The sequence below is a fragment of the Megalops cyprinoides genome, chromosome 23, assembly GCF_013368585.1.
Source record: "Megalops cyprinoides isolate fMegCyp1 chromosome 23, fMegCyp1.pri, whole genome shotgun sequence".
NCBI lineage: Eukaryota > Metazoa > Chordata > Actinopteri > Elopiformes > Megalopidae > Megalops > Megalops cyprinoides.
The window spans coordinates 12,328,512-12,350,845 of NC_050605.1; the positions used below are offsets into that span (position 1 = coordinate 12,328,512).

Consider the following 22,334-nt stretch of genomic DNA (forward strand, 5'->3'; position numbering starts at 1 on the left):
GGGGGGTTGGGGGATTGGGGGGGGGGGTTTGACTAGGATTACACAAGGCCGGTCAAGATGGTCAGTATGTGATAACATGTGGCATTCTGTTTTCTTAAGTCAGAGTCATGCTCCAAGTTTCAAAACTTCAAACAGCTGAAATACCACAACATTCATAAAACAGAACTGAACTACTGGGAATTGAAAAAGGAAAGGAAAAAAAACACAAAAGGTAGCAGACCTCAACAGCAGATGGTAAAATTAACATTTCAACAGTTCTCGCCTTTCATCTGGGTCTCTGCAGTGCTTCTTTTTCTGGAAAAATGTGAGGGTTAGGTTTAGAGATGCAGAATTACAGAAAGCATCTGGAAAATGGGAAAAGGAATATTGGCTTATTACTCCTGATGGTCCTTCTCTATGAAAAATTAAATAGGTCTGTTTTGCCCGTTCCTCTCTCCAAGGCACCCTCAGCCATGTTATGGAAACATCATCTCAGTAATTTATATGAGAAAGAACACCTTTTTTAAAAAAAACCTAGACCTAGCTTTTTGCAGTCTACTTTAATCCCATCCTTTTTATCTCATTAAATCTCAGACAATCTTAACTGTACATTATACTGTCTACAAAAACCTATAATGTGTGCTTTATTTTGGGAAAAGAGATGCAAACTTTACTGGGTTGAAAGGATTCTCTTAGGACTCCTCAGAATTCAGTCTAGGAGACATCAGCAATGGTTGCACCTTGTAAGAAGGAAAGTCTTGTCTCTTTTTGCTAAGAACCAATTTGTAGCTAATTATAAACCATTTTTGATAATCTATATAGTTGGTTCTACCGATCTTAATTGTGAATGAACATGATTCATGAGAAGTAAAACAGGTTAATATGCATAGCAGAGTCCTCAAAGTTAGAACATGATATGTTGGGTTAGCTTTACAAATTATTACAAATTTAAGAATTAACTGCTTTAAAATCAACAGTTCAACAGTTCAACAGACATATACCTTGATGTATTTAATCCACACGTATGTCCCAAGGCATGTTTGCTAAAATTCCCTTCAACAAAATGTGCTGAAGCTGACTTACAGATTAAATGCTCAGGTTCATTTTCAATGATTCTATTTTTGATGGAAGCTCTTTTAATAGATGTGGAAGGTGCAGTAGGACCTTTGTTCCATGAATTGAATGGCATAGCACTAATGAAAAGTATTCACTTCAATTTAAAAAAAAAATTCTCTCTCAAAATATTGAATGCATACTCTCTGGACAGCGTCTGAGAAAAACAACAAGCAATTCAACTCATCAATGCATTCTACAAGAAAGCCATTTTTCTGCTTTGAACAATAGAAAATAAATTGTAATTGTAAACAGCCTCACTCTGTTCTAAGCATTCAATGGAGCTACTCTGTAGTGCCTATTAATTTGACACAGTTATGGCTAAATTACATATGTTCCACCTCTGTGACATTTTAAATGCAATTAAAGCTGGTTATGAAAGAGTGTGGACTTCGTTGTGATGAAGGAAATCACTTCTGTGATTAACATGCAAACGAGCTCATGCTGGCAGAATAGATTGGGGTTTGAAAACCTCAATTACTTTTGTGTGATTATCTATTTACCAGTACACAGACTTTCATTTTTCATCTCCTTCCAACCCGTCCATGCATGGGCTCTATTGTATTCCTACATTTATTTATGACAGGCATATTACTGAAATATAATTATGACTATTTTCTATGGCGATATAGTGCATTTTTAAAAGCTCACACATACAGCACACACAAATGTCTTCTAATTTCATGATCTATTTGATTTTTTTTTTTTTTGCTTTTAATGTCAGCCTCTCCTAATGCAGAGTAACAAGGTTTCATACCTACTGTAGAAAACATGCGTGGTGCACTTTCTTCCAGACCTCCGAGGGAAATAATGACAAGAGCAGAGGTAATGGAAAAAGGTCACCTTCTCCTGAACACCTTCTGTTTTAAACCATTATATGCTTGCATTTTAGAAAGCATGTGCTAAGAATTAAAACCAGTCTTTGTGCGAACCACGACCGAAAATATTACAAGATAATCTATATCAAATGGAGTGGAGTAGCAGATTCTTTCGGATCTAAATTAACCACAGCCATAGAAACCCTTTCAGTCCTATGCATCTGCATGTTGATGTAATTATCAAAAGGACGCCTGACAGCATCACAGTCATTCAATTGAATTAATTTAATCGGCTGAATAATCACAGAATTCCTGCTGTATAAAATTCATCCTGAAATCCAAAGCCGGCATTTGTAAAGTGCCAGTGATCAGCACGCCAACATAAAAAAATATATGAAAGGAGGACAAGTACTTTTCCTTCTTCATTTTAGTAAATAAATGTTTCAAAAATACACAAAGCTATATAACAGATTTTTTTAACTGAAAAATTGCTCTTCAGAATATAGCTGTTCAAACACCCATGGAACCACAATCTTAAATACAAAACAAAACAGATCATCTTCCTAGCACAGAAAGTGTAAATAGTCTGAAATATTGAAATTCAGCCCTCACATCATTAAAGGAAATTTGGCGGGTTCTTCAGGAAGAATACAAATTACTTAGTGTGAACCGCCATTACAAGAGGAATAACTTCCACACGCCCCTGTCTTGCAAGTCTGCCCAGACGAAAGTGATCTGGCAGAAAGCTTAGCAAATAACAGACTTGCAGTAGCTACCCTCCCATGCACCTGTGCTGAGACTGTCTGGTGTGTGGGTGTTTGCTTTTAAAAGATTAGTTATTTAATAGTTATCTGTTAGTATGTGCAGCTAAATTAGTATGCAAGACAAATTTTGATGATTTATAATGAACAATATTAGATAAACCAACAAATATGTCACTTGCTGAAAATACACTTTGGGGTACTGAAGTTCAATAAGCACTACAATTACAATATTAAAGTGACATACTACAGCATTTCCTGACAATCCTTGACAAAGCTTGAAAAAAGCTTGATAATAAAGAATATTTGTAACACAGAATTCTTCAAATGTGCCACACACTAAAATGGTGTTACTGTTGTAACTGTCTGGGGTATAACATGCTGTTTACAGAACTGCTTCATTTAAATTAAAAATGACTTACCAATACTCAATTATGTAAAAATGTATAGATTGCTTTTGTCACCAAAAACTGGTTGTGACAGGACAAGTTCTGAGGAAGGCATGGCTCTCTTGAACACTCAGGCATTTTAAGTGTACACTCTATTCATAAAGTCCAGCCTGTTGCTTCAGTTTAAAGCACAGGAGTGGATATGGAAACAGTGCCATCAAGTGATATTAGACAGCATTCCCCCAGCACTGACAGAGCCAGCATGATCAGACCTGTTCATCTGCATGTTTGCACAACATGTCCGGCACATGCTATACATGCACACTAATTAGCTTCAAAGCAGCCTTCAAATGCACATATGGCAGTGTAGTGTAGTCATTAGATGACAGGTTTTTTAACCAGTGGGTTGCAACTTTGAATCCCAGGTAGTACTCTTACTGGGTCTAATGTATGGGAAGCTTTTTTAAAAAATAAGATGAATTAATGGACAGCATAATTAAAAAAAATATAAGCTATGAAGGCTGCCTCAAGCATCTACTAACCAAATAACTGTCTGCGGTCTTTGATTTTTTTTTGCTATTCGCAGGTTTCAGGTGGATATTTTCCAGTAATGAGAGTAGATCTTAATGTGAAATGCAGACTGTGAGAGGCTGCAGGCTTCTGCAGGTAACAGGTATATTATGACATTATAACAAACATACATAGGAGTGTCTTGCATAGACAATGATAATGTCGAAGTTACCTGACCACATACAGCTTAGGTCTCCCAGTATCACAATGGAGTTAATCAGACAACTACAACTACTGTTCTTTACCATGCTTGGGGAAAAAAATGACATCCAATTTAGTCTGTATTGTTGTATGTCTGTCAGAAATTCCTATGTGTATGCAACACTATTAAACTGCAGCACCATAAACAACATCATTTATGTCCAATCCTCATCCTTCCTTTCCTAAAGTGCAAAGATGCATAGAAAAACTCAAAATAAGCGAGAAATATACTGTGCTTTACCAGTATAGAGGTAATTTGCATTTAATTAGGCATACACAAAGATGAATAAAAATAGAAATGAATGACTGCTCTGCCACTCTGCATTACAGGTAAATTTCTTGTTCATTTTAAGTGCTCAGAATCATTTAAACCTCTCCTTCCAGCTCTAACGAAATCTATTGATCTGTGAAACAGAGCACTCTGGGGAGGTAATTCACTTGATGTTATGTATCTAATGATGAGATGAATAACGATTATACCATTTGGTAATTAAACATCTTACAAACCATTTAACTGACTGTACGTCAAAAAGGTCACCTGAGGTCAAAGAGACTGTTTTTCATTTTTTTCCTTGGCATGAAGGGAAAAAGCTCTGCACTTCCAGTGCGACGTATGGAAAACACACTCGGGATTGTCAGCAACTACGGCACAGAACCCACCTGCTGTCAAAGCGCTAAGAATACCAAAACAATTAAAAAAATGGCCCAGATTCATGGAACTGTATATTTAGAAATCTCATTAGCTGACTGGTGTGCTCTCTAGCAAAGACAAAGCTTTTGTTAATGAGGAAAAGAAAATGGTATTTAGTCAGTAGCTGTAAATACAGAGGGTATAAGGTGCAGACACTGTACATCTGTAAGTGTATGTGTGTTTATGATCCGTAAACATGTACATAAAAACATACACAAAGAAACAACACTCAGTCAATATTTAGACACTGATCATTGCTGGTGATACTAATTAACCAGCATTACATGAAACTGAGTTTTTCCCCTTCAGACAGAACCATTCAGAACAGTGCAGGGAAGCAGCATTCTAAATCAGCCATTTCTTACACATATCCTTACAATATTCAAATGTTTGCAGTGATGTGCCCCTCAGCTGACTGTGGAGCATGTGAAGTGTTTAATCATAAAGCCTGTTGTTCGCATTTTAAAGGCATTTCTAAATGACATGTAGGTTCATGCGAGCCCATGGTCCTCAGGGACTTACTAAATGATATGAGGTAAACACTGTCATAAGAAAGCCAGGTTGGATTAAAGCTCGGTGGAAGCACTTGAAAGCTTGAAAGGAGTGGGGGGGAAAAAGGTAGGAATGTTAACAATGGTAAAATGGAGGCCAATATCATAAAGTTCAATATGTGCAATAATGAATACATGTGAGATTATGGAACCCATTCCATCATTTACATAATGTAACACACTCCCCCCCTCCCACTATTCAGGAAATAAATGAGGAAACTATCATAGTGCTGAAATTTTGGACAAAGCCACAGAATCTGGAATTCAGACGGACCTTGTGCTTCCAATAATACAGACACTGTTAAAACACATTTCTGAGCAGCGGCTGAGCAAAGACCTTGAAGAATATTTATTATTGAGCACAATGCAAATGTATCACCTATACCACTTTAGAACCCCAGAGGAGTCATTCCTACTCGAGATTTCACATAATTATTGCAGAAAATATGAGGTTTATAAAAACGTATTTAAATGTGGGGTTTTTTTTTCACCCTGTAAGAGGACACTTTACATTTTCAGTTGTTGAAAATGAACACAATGTTCATTTAATGTACACCTATTATGAATGAAACACTTCGGTACCCGTGACTGGACAGCTTGCCTGCGCATTCAAAGGGTACCGCAGATACGGCACATTTGCATGCCGCTTCATTGTTTCCGCAGATCTCAGGAAAAGAAAAGGTCTGAGCTTAAAAGAGGCCACTGTGGTGGGTAAAAGTCTGGCTTTCAATAAAAACCACTTCATAAATGTAAAAACCTGACAATGTAATGGAATGGTTACATCTTAAAGAATCCAAAATGAAAATCATACAACTGTGGGCACTGATTGCTCCTTCATACAGGTGAGGATTCTCAATGGTTGTTAATAATGGTAAAATCAGTTAAGGTAAATGCATACAGATGCTGTGGAAATGTTCTGCAATCATACAATTGTGTCTACCCAGTCTTAGCCATGAAAGCAATGCATGTTCTCAAATATGTCTTACCTATAAACATAACCATACAAATCGGTCCGTTTAGATTTGCCCAATATGATCTGATCTTGTTGAAGACCAATGCCCTCCCAGTCAAGCTGCAATGACGGATTATTACATTTGTGTGTAAAATAATCAATCATTGTAAAGTTTAAATAGGTTTAAACAACCGTTCATATTAAATTAGCTGTGTAAATAACAAAGAACAAACCAAAAAACAGTGAAACCCCTGTTCAATGTTTACGCAGTATGTCCTTTCAAGGACACAAATGCCTAATTCATGTTCATAATCAGATCTTTGAAATTTGCTTAAAGAGATGTCAAGGATCACCTGTGTGAACACAGAACAGGTAGGGCTGGCAGAAATCCTCCAAAGTCACTCAGATGACATGTTTTTACATGAAAAAATAGCAAACTGACAAGGGCTTGCCTGCATTTCTTAAACATGCCATACATTCTGTACCAAAGACACAAATAGCTCCACAAACCACTTTCTACATGACTCAACAAAAATGTCTGAATGACCTCATCAGAAATGTATGGCTGCACAGAACATGCTGCTCTGCTCACTGAACTCACATACTGTACAGTACATGGAGAGCACTTCCATGGGTATCCTTCCCTGAACAGTTTAAAATCCTATGGAGTCTTAAAACATTGACTTCAGATCCAGAGGCATAAAATGCTACACACGCACGCACACACACACACACACGCAAACCACACACGCACACACACACGCACACACACACAAACCACACACACACGCACTCACAACCACACACACACACACACACACACACAAAGCTCTATGCTGGAATCAATGTTGTGCCTCTTCACTGGTTTTGTACCTGCCACATCATTCCATTCTATTCCAGAGAATTCTCATATGGCAGCCTATTTTATTTACTTTATCTTCAATAAAATGGTTCAGTGAGCTTTAGAAACTTTGAGACACAAGTTTCAATCAGTCCTCTGGCAAAGGCGTCAATCTGCATTAAAGCGCCTGTGCTGTGAGCTGCAGCGGGAGAGCTACTGTAAGACAGGCCGAGCCGTGAATGAGTGAGCAGGCTCTAATAAAGCAGTGGAGAACGCAGGGAGATCTCTCCCTGGACACTGCAGAGCACCGTCAGTGCAATAAACACAGGTGAGCGGAGAAACACCCCGCTACCTCCTCTTCACCGCAGCTGACAGCCGAGAGCGCTCACTGCCTTTCACTTTATTTTACATGACATGAGCAGTGAAACTCACCTGCTGCAGAGCAACTCAGAACCTCTGAGACAGGGTTTAAAAAAAAAGAAAACGAAAGATAGGAAAAACAAAAAGAAAAACAAAATCCTTCACAGCAGCCCCGGAACTATGAGGAACTAGAAGCTTGGATCACTTAAGAAGGAAATGCACAGGAATTGAGCCATTTCCACACTTACCTCCAGCAATTTTTTGTAAACTTGAAGCCTGTACTTTGTGTATTTTCTAATTAACCGAGACAGTCTCTTCACATTTTTCAGAAGGTTAGATGGCAGTGTTTCTGCACAAATTACAGGATAACTGCAGGATATGCAAGACATGACTGCTGACATTTTATGCATGCCTATTTACACAAGGGTTTGTTTATTTACTGTATTAAAGTACAGGAAAGATGACATTTTAATGGATGGAACACCTATAAATGTTGGCAGGTAATATTCAAGGTCTAATCACTATTGTGTCTAAAATGCAGGTGATAAGTGGCGTCAAGCTCTTTTACACATATGTCTTTGATTTATGATGAAAAGAACTATATTATAACTTCTGCCTATGATAAAAACATTAAGTCATAAACTGCGTTTACTAGCTGCTTTTAAAGAGGCAGGGATCAGTTTAAAGTACAGAGGAGGGGGATGCAGATATGTAAGCCACTAACTACCAGCCACCAAACAGCTCAGCATCTAAGAACACACACAAGAACATTAGACGTTTAATGACAAGAACGGGCCATTCAGCCCAGCTAGGCTCATCATTTAGAGTGTATCTAGGACTGTGTCAAGCCTGGTCTTGAACACTCAAAGCATCTCTGTTTCTACTACAAATCTAGACAAGCTATTCTATACATTTGTAACTGTCAGAGAGAGAACACACTGATACTTCCTAGCAGCAGTATGAAATCTACCCTTAACTAATTTCCACCTATGTCCTCTTGTTCTGCTGACAGAACTAATCTTAAAATAGTTTCTTTAGTCCACTTAATATATCCCTTGTAAATTACAAAAAAATCAAATTTCTCTTGACTCTCCTTTTGTCTAAACTCGACTGAAAAGATTAAGCGTGTTGAGTCTTTATTAATAACTTTTGTCTGATACCTGGAACCAGTTTGCTGGCCTTCTCTGGACTCCTGTACCATTACGTGCCTTGACTCAAGATTTCAGCCCGACAAAACACAGAGTTCACGTCACACCCACCGGTGACAGCGTGACCACAGGAGTGGCGATGATGAATCCAGAAGTACCGGAAAACCCACATGGTGCTTTTCAAATTTACAACTGACATGTTCCTGAGTTCATCCTTATACACATCCAATACCTGCCAAATGCCCCTAACCCAAACTAAGCATTTTGTCCTCAGAGATATGGCTTGTTTCAAGTCAGTCCATCACACCAGGTGGAGGCATAAAACAAGGGTAACAACTTCACCCCCTAGCCGTGCCAACATTCATGATATGCCACAGGTTTATGTGCCGTCCTTACTTCAACTTCTGGTTTACCTCTGCGCCACCTCTATTTGGCCATGGCCCTGAATTTTCTCACAAGTATTCTGGGAAATGTAGTGTTTGTAAACTTGGACACCCCTGCCATGCTTGTTCCATTTATTGCTGTGTACCAGTGCTGTGTAAAGCACTCACATTTTATAAGATTTTTTTCTGGCAAAATACAGAAAATAACGCTTATCAAGACATATGAATGATTTTACTATTACACTTTTTTCTTATGCCTGCCTTGTTTTTATAATTAATCTTTGATGGATTCTCTTCTGGTATGCTACAGCCTTGTTAGCAAGGTAGCAGTAACAGAAATTTACAGTTAGGAAACCACACTGAGCTCCTGCAGCGTCTTGCCCTCTGTATCACTCTTCAGCCAGTAATCAAATGACACATTCAGAGAGCCTCTGCAAGGGAAGTCTTTCAACCGGGTCTCCTAATATTAAAGAATTCAAAGGAGCAAACAGCTGTCACATTAACAAAATGAACACATTAATATGGGCTTTAAAAACTAATGAATCTACATCACTGAATTGCAAGCATCATTTCTGAGAATTTGGTAGATGGAAAGGTCTTACTTTACAATCAAAGCGTAATAAGAAATGTATTCGACTTTACATTTGAGTGAGATGCTGTGCTAGACTCTTTTAGTAACTCACCTGCGATGTCATGTAGATTTTAAACACTTATTATGTCTGATGATAATTATTTCCTTTCCTATTGTACATTATGAAAATACTGTAGAACAAAGAATAGCTGACATGTTGTGGACTGATGATGCTGCAATCAGGATGAATTAATTTCATAAATAAATAAGTAAATAATCTAAAACTGACTGTTTATATTTCCAGTTTGAGGCAACCCTCTCCCTTTTGGTCTAATCCAATGTACAATATCTTTATTTCTGTAAGCAAATGGAAACAACATATTTGGTTTTCATGTCTAACACTTTATTTCAAGGCCTAGCAAATATCTGCAATATCAAAATTCCAGCCCATAATTGAACAAGCTTTTAAAAATAAACAGGATACAAATATATGCAAAATTTGTAATATATGCAAAAATTTTGTTTTATTTTCAGTGCATTTTTGCTGCTTCCTTCAGTAGGGTAAATCATTTTTTCTTTCATAGAAGAAACACTGTCAAAAATATGGGATATTGCATTAATCTAATCTAATTTACATTTATATGAACCTTCTTTACAGTCAATTATTAACAATAATCTACACGTCTCATAACTCACCAGGAGGCCAAAATCCTTTAGACTCAATTGCTTCAAAGGCAAAAAAAATCTTGCTTCCAAAAATCAATGTTTCTTCCAAAATAATTGCTGGCCAATAATGTGTTAAATTCATAAAAGTACTTTGACACGATTAGAGTATCAAACCTTCAGATGGGATTTAACTGCCGTACTTCTAATACAATACCAAACAAATTTGTGGGATCTTTTTTCATTTAGTCCCAGAAAAACCAACCAACTATAATAATGAGACTGAATCAATAATCTATGGAATGGTGAAACTGTGTCATTTTACTTTCAGTTCACCAGCTGTGTGCAGTGTCATCAGATTGGCACTGACTATGTTAAAAAAAAAAATGCTGTTCAATATAAAGAGGAAAAGTACAAACGATAACATGTTGAAACAGTGATCTAGTCATCACCTGCCATGTAAACCAATCATGACAGCCACAAGAACAGGATAGTGCACAGATGCAGGGTTTTGATCTGCATGTCCTCTGTGATGAAACAGCTTATTGTCCATCACTCTCTGAATAGCAAATGTCACTCCTGCCACTACACTGGGAAAGATAACACCTATTTTAACCCTTGCTTAAAAGGAGGCCCACTTCAATTATCAGCAAGATGTTTGCTCTCTCATGCAGCGAGCGCAGCAAACCTGGCTTCCTCCAGTCAAACTGCCGGAACATGTGCATCCATCCACACGCGCATACAGAGAGATGCTCATGCACAAACAACATGCACTAATGTGTTATCGGTCTGCTGAAAATAAATGGCACCATAAAGTTTCTGATGATCTACCACGTATAAAGCAGTCAGAACTCTAAGATTAACAGCCGCTAGCTTCATCAATTCTGTTTGGGTTTATCACGGATACCATCATTGACGGATTCGGCCAAAATTTTCAAAGGTGTTCATTTCTGAATGATAACATCTACATTTTGCCTGCATCTTTCAGCAAGGGAGAAAATTACTTGCATGAATATTTTTTTAAATGTGTAAAATGCGATGATAAGCCATTGCTGTACAGTGATTACAAGAACATTCTGTTCAGATACTAGCCTAAACATCATGCATTACAAGAATACCAAAGCCTTATGTTCCCCTATTATGTCAAAATAATTCAATAGAAAGTTGTTTTAGTTAACGCATGCCTAAGGTATTTGAAGAAGTTCCGTCATTGTCGGTTAATTTCTTAGGCTGTCTCAAATTCACTCAAGTACTTCAAACTCTAGATTCTTGCCATGGGTATTTTTTAGTGTTTCAGTCTTTCAGTTTGCAAGGTCAACCAGCACATTTTCAAAAGCACCGACACATTGACACAGTAAACGAAGGTGAAAGTTATAAATGACCTTTTACATAGAAAAGTAGCTGTAAATCAACTATCCTCCTGCTGGGTGCGTATTAAAACTGATTTGGAGAGAATTTGATCTGGATATATTATAACAATTATCTTTTGAGGCTGACATCGTAGGTGAGAGAAGAAAAAAACATCAGAAGTACTAAAATGGTACAGTGAAATCAATCATTTTAAATCTGCATATTCCATGAGGGGAAGGGAAAGGCAGGTACCTGAAGGAAAGACCTCCAGTCAGGTCAGTCCAGACTGATGAGAAGTGTCCCTCTGAGAGTTACTGATCTGCTGTATCTCTGGCCATTGATGTTGTAAATTAGCATAGCGTCTCTTCGGATCAATAATCTTATTGAGTGTGTTTCCTTCTTCAGCAGGAAGATGTGAGGCAGAGATTCCCCATTGTCAAACCAGCCCCATGGTGATTGTTAATCCTATACAAACTCTCCCCTCTCTTTCTGCCTCCTTGTCTCTATCTCTCAAGACGTGGATGTTTGTGTGTGTGTGTGTGTGTGTGTGTGTGTGTATTTGTGAGTCAAGAAATAGATATTACAAACCCCCTTAGTTTCAAAGGAATTAAACAGCTGCTTATAACCTGAGACTTGCAGAGACTCCTTCCAGTTTTATGATCTACACAAGGAAGACAAACAAGTGTCTAAACACAGTGTGCATAAGACATTCCTATAAATGTGTATCATTTTAAAAAATTAAAAAGAACTAATCCCTTCTTGCATCGCCACCAAGATATGATTCCGTGTGAATGCCTTCATGGACATCTCCACAATATAATCTACAATAAGCAAGTGAACAAGTAAAGAACCACTCTACTTCTAGTTTATTTCTACTACAGTATCTCATTACCAGCCAACAACCGCAACAGGACTTCAATATGCAAACTTGGTTGAGTGAAAAAGAGGGAAATGGAATAGTGAGTCCCGGTTTGGACTGGTTTGTGGACTGCAAGCTAAGTGAACCTTTGATGACTAAGACTTTTGTTCCGAAGGCTTAACTTTAAAATATTCTGGATGGCTCTGAAAGGGGATTGACCAATGACCTGATCCCAGGCACACATCATGTTTTGGGGTTAATGGCAGATAAAGATTAAACAGGCATGCCTTGATCTTCATCCCCATCCACCTTCCCTCCAAAAACCCAAATCAAGCGGACAAGGGTGTACAAATGGGGACAGCAGGACTCTTTGATTTCTCTCGTTCTGGACTATTTGTAGGGCCCAGCATAAAAACCCCAGGAGTTAACGGGCTCTCAGCTGGGCAGTGAAATCTCTCAGAGAATCCTCTGAGGGAGGGAAATAACAGCTCTGATACAGCAAGAAATCAAATTCCAAAAAGAATTTCAGCAAAGCTATCCATCAGGATCAGTTTTTAAAGCTCATTTAGATATGCAGAAATTGCTATAGATTTTATAGCTATATGTATATTCAAAGTTTGAAGTCTGGCCAATTACTCCTTTTCATACTGATTAGAGGACTGATAAGCTTAAGAGTTCATCTTTGAAGATTTAACTGGATACTTGAAAAATTAAAAACTAATATATTAATCTCTTTTAGGTAGAGGCGAGAATCTAAGCTCTGCGTGTCCTATGCCGCAGTGCCTCATGGGATGTTATTTTCGACCTACGGCCAAGCTATCTAAGCTCAGGCCTCCATTTACATCAGGTCTGGGCCTCAAAGGCAATGCCGTGCAGCAGAACACTGAGCTTCATGGATGCCCTTCTCCTGTTTGAATCATGACAACTGCGATACACGCATCAGAATAGCAAAGTGGTACGGAGTTTTCCAAAACAGCCAATACGCACAAATACAGCTAACAACTGTAATTTAATGTAATTTTGTGCACGTTAGCATGACGGTATAAAAGGACAGATTTCTACAGGAACAACTGAGCACTGACACATCTTGAAATGCTTCCAGGATCTGATGCTGCATCTGCTCTCTTAACAGCTGTGGATGAACCGTGATCGTTTCGGCATCAGGCAGCCTCCGAGGAGCAGTCATGGCTATGCCTATGCAATGCTGCACTTGGAACAATACATTCTGGTGGATTAATCAACTAAACAAGTGGGCTTGTCACATAATGTCAGCCTGCGAAGCAATGTTAACAGCAAAGACCAGATTAGATTCAGATTGTGGCCTGCTCGCCAATCAGAGTCTACAGACCGAGAATCAATGACGTGGCCACTGAGTGACAAAGATCCGGAGACTTGAAACCGAAACAAAATAAAACAAAAAAAAAAACTTTCCCTCTATCTTCATCTACAGAGCTAGCTAAAGTGGACACCTGCACCTTGTGTCATAAAGCTGAACTTTTTATGTAGATCTGTAAAGTAAATTTTGTGACAGGCAGGTGAGTCAAAGCTTTGAACCTATGTTTCGGATACCTTTGTAAACACATCTGGTAGATTACGAAGTGAGCAAGCCTCTAGTCTATTTATTTCTCATGTGTCAATATTCTGGGGGCCCATTTTAGATACTGCAGTACTCAACATGCAGAGAAAATTGTTGCCGTTTTACAGAAATGGCTGACAAAGAAAGAGACTTAAAAGAGTATGCCAAGCAATGGCAGGAAAAGGAAGAAAACAACAGTCAACAACAACACAATCATGGTGTCTGGTGCCCCTAATAGGTTCTGTTTGTGCCTGAACAGCGCATGAGGAAGTTTGCCTTTGATGTGTCACGGTTTTCAAAGCTGTGTGGGTAGATGAATGAATATTAAAATGTATTTTCACCACCAAGGCACGACTTCTAAAAATCAGCGTTGTGTGCCTCTCCCAGGGTCGTTATAGGCTTATTCGCAGTATAGTGCAATGAGACCCTTAATGTCATTTTATCTGATGTTGGTCAGATGCAATCCTCTCTGCAGATGAATCTCTTTCATTTCCTATTGTTACTGCAGTTTATTGTCTCACAATGCATCTGACACAACACTTGTGCTGGAACCTGCGTCTGGCCACATTAGATATAACAGGCCATGACAGTCCCATAATCCACACATCATATTTCTTTTGCTGAGATTCTTAATACTCTTTTTACGCTGCCTTAGTGACAAAATACTTGTGTTATCGCAGCGGTCTCAGAGGAGGTATCTGAGGAGCTGATGACAGGCAGAAGCTCAGAAATCTCCCAACTGCTCACACACATTAGCACACAACCTTTCCTCTCTGTTCTGTGATCTGAGTGTGCTGTCTCCTTGCCATACCTGCCAGTGATTAAGCGCCAATCTCCTTTATTTTTCATTTGTGAAATACAAATAGGGTTTACTTTTTTAAGCAGCAGCTGCTTGGCTGCTGTTCATGGTTCAGTTTGAACTTGTGGAAAAAAAAGTTTTTTTGCAGACAACTGTGATGTGCATAAAGTACATAAATTAAGACAAATCACTGGCAGATCAATGGCATCTAAACGCTGTCACAACGACAGTCACCTCAAACCTTGTAAAACATCAGGGGTTTGTGATTTTCAGTAGTCCCAATACTCCTTTAGATCAAAGAAGATAATGCTCCATTTAAAAAAAAGACTGAAAAAAAGCCTATGGAGCTTGTTCATCCCTCTAACTGGACAACTAATGGGTGACTACAGTTCAGTTTCATTGTGTGACCCCTCAGCACAGACTGCAGCACAAAGCTCCAGGTCACTGTGCAGAGAAAAGCCCCTTGGAGGAGGTCTTCAAGGCTCTCTCTCTCTCTCTCTCTCTCTCTCAAGTAATTGTTAAGCATGACAATAACATGCACCTGGAGTTGAAGCAGAGCATGCAGAAAAGACCTCTTCAGAGATGTCCCGTACTCACCACGTTCACAAGCCTTAAGGGAGCGTGCAGCGTGCGTGTGTTCTGCCTGCTGCTATGGCAACTGCCGTTCCATATTTCATCCTGCGAGGATGACAATGAGAGCATTCAATGCCTTAACACTCCTCAATGAGTGTGTGTTTTAAAAATGAACAGAGACTTTGACTTGGCTTCCCTTGATCAAGCTGAGCATGAGTTTACCTTCAGCTAAAACAGGGGCATGGTATAAGCTTGACATTTATGTGATAAATAGGTTGATGAGCACTTGGTGATTTTCAGATGTGTTGGAAGCACTAGGTGCAATATTAATTTATCCTGTTTAACATGTTCACTCCATTACACTCTAACCAGTAAGCGTCATTTACTGTACAAGTGATTTGTGAAATAGCGTAACCTGTACTCTAAATATACCTATGTCTGCACAACATCAATCTACTAAGAGGAACTTCAGTGGCATCCTGTGCTCAATGACAGCCCACTGAGGTCCATTAGGATTGGTTGGTGTGACAATGGACTGTGGTGGCTGCACACACAGATGAGGTTGAACGGGCGAGATCAGCAGGAGAGGGTCAGCCAGTGTAACCCCTCAAAGTCTGGGTATTCACTTAAGACTGAGGGCCATTCTTCTGACATTCACACTCTGCCCTTTGACCTGTGAGTCCACGGGGGTAGAGGCACGCATTGTTTAACAGGGCATTGCAAGCTTGAGGTACCAAAGAAAACTGGCTTTGTTCAAGTGTGCTCCTCAATATATATTGTGATGTTCAGAAAATAGATTAAAAAAGATTTTCCCCACCTGTCCTAATGTATGGTTAAATAATACAAGTGTGTACAAAACACAGTACATGGTACAGTTTTGTCACAAATGCAACACTTTCAACGTATCACACCAGCATTTAGCATTCCACTCCAAAAACATAGTCATTAAACAATCTGCATGTAGACATTAAAAAAGAATACTTAAAATAATATCACTGACTAATCTTGCCTGTACCTTTGCACAGGTAGCTCTTGATCTGGAGACTGGGTTCTGACCAACTAATTTACCACTTCTGTTTTGTATGAATTGCCATGACCCACATTAAATGCGATTCACATAGCGATCTCTTAAACATAAACATTGAGTAAATACGTGATTTTACTCACGTATTTACTCAACTCCCTGGACCTTCAAACCCACTGGAAGGAGAATATCACATGTTTTCCCTGCTGATGTATGACATTTTATCAAAACACAGTCCAATAGTACTTTTAAGCCACCAATTGACTATGGTTGATTGAAAAGGTATCATGTGGTTCTGGAACAACCCAGAAGTTGATTGCTCCTACAGCTGAAGAAATTCTATTATGAGTGTGATGTGGAGCTTTGTGATACTCTATATGAACCAAAGCTCTGTCAGTCAAGAGACATGTGACATGGTTCCAAAAAAGTCCCAGCAGCACACAGCCAGAGCCCACGACTCAGTTTGTTATCCTTAATATGATTAAAAAAGAAACGATGCCAAGAACACATGAGCGCTTGGACTAAATGTTCAGAATGAGTTTTTTCATTCATCGTCCAAAAAGATAATATCAAAGTGTATACTCACCCTAACAGTGGAAATTTTAGCTGGAAATGTCCTTCTGAAAACTGGATGAGCCAAAACGCTGAGAATCTGTAATTAAAAAAGTTTATTTAATTCAAGAAGAAATCAACATTCAGCTAAAAATGTTAACAGCAATTACAGCACATCACAGAATAAAACGGAAATGTTGCAATATCATATTTTCTTCACTTCCCGTTCTACCATCAGGCTCAATGATCCTCATCTTTTTTCTCTTTAGAACACTTTTTTTTGCATTTAAGTCTTTCCTCATGTTTTCTTGCTTTCAGAACAAGCATAAGAACAAGTAAATACAGTGATGCCACAAATATGCTATAGAAAATCTTCTCACATGACTGACAGGAATCAGTTGTCTAACACCACATATAGTTTGCCAGTACTAAGAATAGAATAGTTTTATTAAAAATATATGCACTAAGATAAAAATAAGGTTATAGATTTTAATGGGACGAATGGGTACGCTTCTTTATAGGATGCTTGCCTGGGTAATTGGCTAAACCCACAGCCACAAAGGCGACAACGATGGTGTAAACGCACAAATAAATTAAATATATTGACTTAAAAACTATTTACTGGTACATCTGAGACAAACCTTCTGATTTCTTTTGTCAATTCAAAGGGGAGACATGAATTCATGGGCTCTCAGCACCCTACTTCCATTTATGTCAACGGAAGAGTTTGTTGCCTTTTCTTCAAGCGATAAAATGCTACACTGAGGCCCTAAACAACACCTAAACAACATTTCTGTATTTGATTTTGTTGAGGAATCAATTCTGACCTTTCGTTACTATGTAAATCTATTGTTGATCTATCTGTTGATCCAATAGATAATGATAATAACAGTAAAACACATTAACACAAACTGACAGAAAGTTTAATTAATTGCACAAAAAGTTGGCAATTAAGGACTGAAGTCTCTATGTCATGTTTAATTGCTTTTAAAGTAAGAAAAGATAATCCAGGATTCTGAAGACCTGATCTATGTTGCCACTTTGCTGCGTATGGAAGGTTAACGCATTTAGTTGTCAACTCATATTTTTGACTGCAATTGATTGTGATCAGCCCTTAAGACAAATATTGTAACCCCATGTGCAGGGGTTGGCAAAGCTGTTGGTATCCTGGTTAGGGCCCTGATCCTGCTATGTGATTTTTATTGGGTTGAAGAGCAGGATTATCAAGGACAGAGAAGAGGAGATCCCACTGAAAAGTTAATCCATTTTGTCAAAACTATCTGGATTCTTTCGGAACCAATGAATTAATTTGCAAGGAGGTGGAAACAATACTTTCAAAGGAACTGCCACCTGAACCTGGGCAAAATTATAGCAGAATGTACCAGTTCTGATATACATACATACACACACATATATATATACACACACACACATGTACACACACAGACACATAAATACAATTCTGAGCTTCTTTCCTGAGCTTCCCACTTTTTGGTGGAGAAGGGGATTTCTTTGTGAGATCATGATTATATACATATGCAACAGGTATTGCGGTTGTTAAGTAAAACTGCAGTATCACACTAACTCTACTGGTTACCTTGACATGACCTTGCTCTATGTTTCTATACAGCTTAACGCTGAACACTTTCTGATTTACCTGTGAGCTAATCAACATGGTTGACCTAAATTTACTTAAAACAGCAACAATACTTTCAAGCTTTCCTGCTAGTAATTGCCATTTTCAGATTATCTAAAATTTGGACAAGCCTTTGACAAGATGTTTAATAACTTGCTAACTTACAAAGGTTTTTTGTAACCACCAAATCATATAAAAGGCAGGACAGGTTGACTGGACCTTTTAAGACCAAAATAAAAAATGTAATTCACAACTGTAATACCCATCTGGCTTTGATCCTAATACCAAATTAATCCAAATTAATATTTTCACAAATATACCACACCACTATAGACATACATTCTACACAAATAAATACAGGGGGAAATGTGGACTTGTAATTACAGATTAGGCATGAAGGTGTTAGTTTGAAAATGTCATTTGGCCTCTCACTATTCCCTATAAGCATTTCTTGGGCTTAAAGATGATTGTCAAGGTGGGGATATTACACTTTGGGGCAAAGCAAACTTCTCAGAACTAGTTTGCCCCCAGGGGAAAGTACACCTTGGGTACAAAGATTTTTTGAAGAGGGGGTGTCATAAACCTAATGAACAGACTTGTCTCAATCTGTTTAAAGACCAACACAGGGGAAAACATTTTATTTCTGGAAAACCAAAACTGTCCCAGCTCTACACTTCAAAATATCACTTCAGAATAACCCACTCAATATCCCCATAGCTGTAACTGACTTTGGGGACATTAAGTGGGTCAGGTTATTAATGGACACTGTATTCCTATCATACTACTCCAGCGAGAGTTATTTTTATAAATACAAAATAAAACCAATGATTGAGACCTACCTATTCCAGGCATCATTTGAAGTGAGGAACAATTAGACACAACATTGTTAAAGAGAAAAAATGCTTATTTATTAATCTTTACAAAGCAAAGCTGAGAATTCTTACACCTGAAAAACAAATGCCATAATGCTGAACAGAAAGGTATATTATAACAACACAATGCACAACTTGTTGAGAACCTGTGTTACATATGCACATTTTGATAGCTAAGGCACAATGCAACAAAAAAACAACACTGTGGGTGAAATTCAATGCTGTGGACAAATTGATACAAAAAAAGAAGGTTTGTATGAGTTGAGTATTTGTCAGCATACAGATTTGGGGGATAGGGTTTATGATTCCTTCTTATAAGCCATGTCAATTTGAACATGCCTTGGTCTGCATTCAAAATGTGGGTGTTGAGGTCAATGTGCACCCTTAGCAAATCAAAGGTATCTGAATATATCTTCCTTTTCACAGGGGTGGACTGATACCACAGATGGTATGATTTCATCCATCATGAAATCAAAAAAGTGCTTTAAGGAATTTAAGTATGAATATTCATCACAGTAAACAATAAGCTGAAATCAGTGTCATGTGTCATTTTATACATAAGAAGCTGAACTAGTGGCAAAAAGAATGTTTTTTGCTGCACTAACCAGGCTGAAAGCAGTTCATGCTGTCTGGCGCTGCATTCAACAACTGACTACATGAGCAAAGTACGTAAAATCGCCACTGCTTATCACTATATGTGACCCAGAGTGATCAAATTACACTGTAAACACCTGCTTTTCTGTCATAACAGAGGGAGGGCGTGTAGAAAGTGTAAACTGTTGGGGCGCTTTGTACTACCCTGACTGAATGTGTTTCTATACCAACTGTATTGAGAGTGGATGAAAGAATGGCCAGTTTTTCGACACAAACCCCACAATTTGTGGCCATCTGTCAATTTTTTTTAGTCACAAACCTAATGAAAACATGGAGGCAACTTGCATCAACCATATCACCTGTCAACTTTGCTAGACATAAGATTCATCAAAACATGGACAAATGGCAAACCTTCATTCTCACTTGCAAGGTCATGCCTCTCAGTTTGCACACATGAGGTCAGTTATGGCAGTGACAACAGGTTCCCAAAAAGTGCCATGCATAAATTTAACACAGTTATTTATGTTATGTAAAACTAAAACATTATTTTTGATTCATTGTTTGTTCTACATTATCAGGTTAGTCAAGCCTCAATGTAAATATTAGAATTAAAGAATAATTTAAAATGTTTGCCTTGTGGAAACGTCTGTAACCAACCCCATCCCCATTAATTATGACGTAATACATAGTACTGCAGCTACTGTACACTCCTCATAACACACTAAAATATTTCCTAGCAGTTTGCCCATATAGGGCCTGAATCAGTAATGAGATCTGTACATGTAAACCCCACTTAAGTGGTTCTATGGAGTGTTGCAAGCATCTGTTACTACTAAGTGCCTGCCCAAAATGAGGGCATGTTACTTGAAATGAGTGTGTGTCACACTATTTTTCCAAGATATGCATATTCTGACTTGACAATTAAGTCTGTTTTCTCTCTTCTATGCAGTAAAATAAGTTGTGCACTGCAGTGGCAACTATGTGTAACAACATTAATGGCAACTAGACAGGCAAAGTCCAGTCCAGTGAAAGCCCAAGTTTCTATTTGACATACATTTAATTTCACATTTTAATCCATTCACCCCATTTGATAACCCTGCATGATGAGACCTATTAATGAAATGTTGAACGTTCACTTTCTTTAAACATGGAATAATATTCCCTCCTGTCATCTGAAACTTGGAGGCACAGACTGCAAGACAAAGTTATTGACGAACGTTCAACTCAACGTGTGTGATAAATTTATTTGGCCACCCTAATATGCTCATTGGTCATACTTGTACACAAATCCCACAAAATAATATCCATTGTCATATGGTGCTCTATAAGAGCAAATCGCCATGTTCCTTGTAGGCTCCTGAGGTTAGGATATTTGTAGGAACATCTCAGTTTGTCTCAGAAAACAATAGCTACCTAGTGGCCACAAAAGAAAATAATATTATGGTAATACACTACGCTAAAACACTGTCATTTGAAAGAGGAGACTGGCATGACAACTCAGACATCCATTTAACAATGACATCCCCAATGGTTTAAACACTAGCTAGCTATAGACAGAGCACAGTACTGTGCAATGACACACAATGGTCTGAGAGTACAATCCCGGTTATGATAAAAATAATCAGTGGTCCTGCCACGTAGCTGTTCCAACTACAGTCAAGGTACGTTGTGGAATCTAACAACTGTGAGTCGTAGTCCACAAGAGGTGGTAGTACTTCATGAAGCCACTCTATTGGCTCGGAAGCACTTACCTATGTACGTAACTGTTCTCACGTTGTAGATACAACCTATGCCATGTTCTGCAAAATATGGTCCTATAAGACCATAGCTGTGAAATGAAGATAGGATTTTCCCTTCTGTGAATACAGCCAGCTCATCTGACACTGAAGTATCTAGCCAGCTATGAAATACATGAAGTTATTCATTTTATTTTAGTACATAAAATTGTATTGGTGTCATATTTGAAGGTGACCAGTGACATGTCAATTTGGTCACAGTAACATTCACTACAACTGAAACAGTAGCTAGTTTGTTGGCATGCTAGCTCGGCTACATTGAGTGTATTTTCCAGGGCTATATACACTGAAGATTGTGAGTTGTATAAATACAACTGAAAATGAAAAAAATGCCTACCAGACAGGAACAGTGCCATGAGTGAGCTAACACAACTGCCCCTGAACACAAAGCTAGCTAGCTAGTTAGTCTGATCCCCTCACTACTTAAGGCCACAGACAACCTCCTCTCCATCAGTATCCCGGTGGTGCACACGTTCCTGGGTGGGATGCTAAGGCAAACAGATGCCGTCACAAAATTCCCCCACACTCAACTTTACATCTGCAATCTAAATATTGTAGCTTACACAACCGGTACGTATGTATAAACATCCATGTTTTCTTTTGCCATGTTATCTACCCAATGAATGATGCGAGCAGAAACTTTTAACTAAGTATGCGGTGCTGACATATGCAGACATATTGCAAAGGCTGACCTCAATTACAGGTCTGCTTT

The 22,334-nt window shown here is 38.4% G+C and overlaps 1 protein-coding gene across 3 annotated transcripts in view; it reads right to left on the bottom strand.

The window, feature by feature from the left end:
• LOC118770113 (forkhead box protein P2) overlaps positions 1 to 22,334 on the bottom strand; it is a 129,366-nt gene that overhangs the window by 94,033 nt on the left and 12,999 nt on the right. For 2 of the 3 annotated variants that reach the window (XM_036517550.1, XM_036517547.1), the window contains exon 1: positions 15,173 to 15,235. The gene's annotated coding sequence lies outside the window, so the exon portion shown is untranslated. Of the gene's footprint in view, positions 1 to 15,172; positions 15,254 to 16,758; positions 16,825 to 22,334 lie in introns of those variants that run through there. The other variant, XM_036517552.1, reaches the window with a different exon arrangement.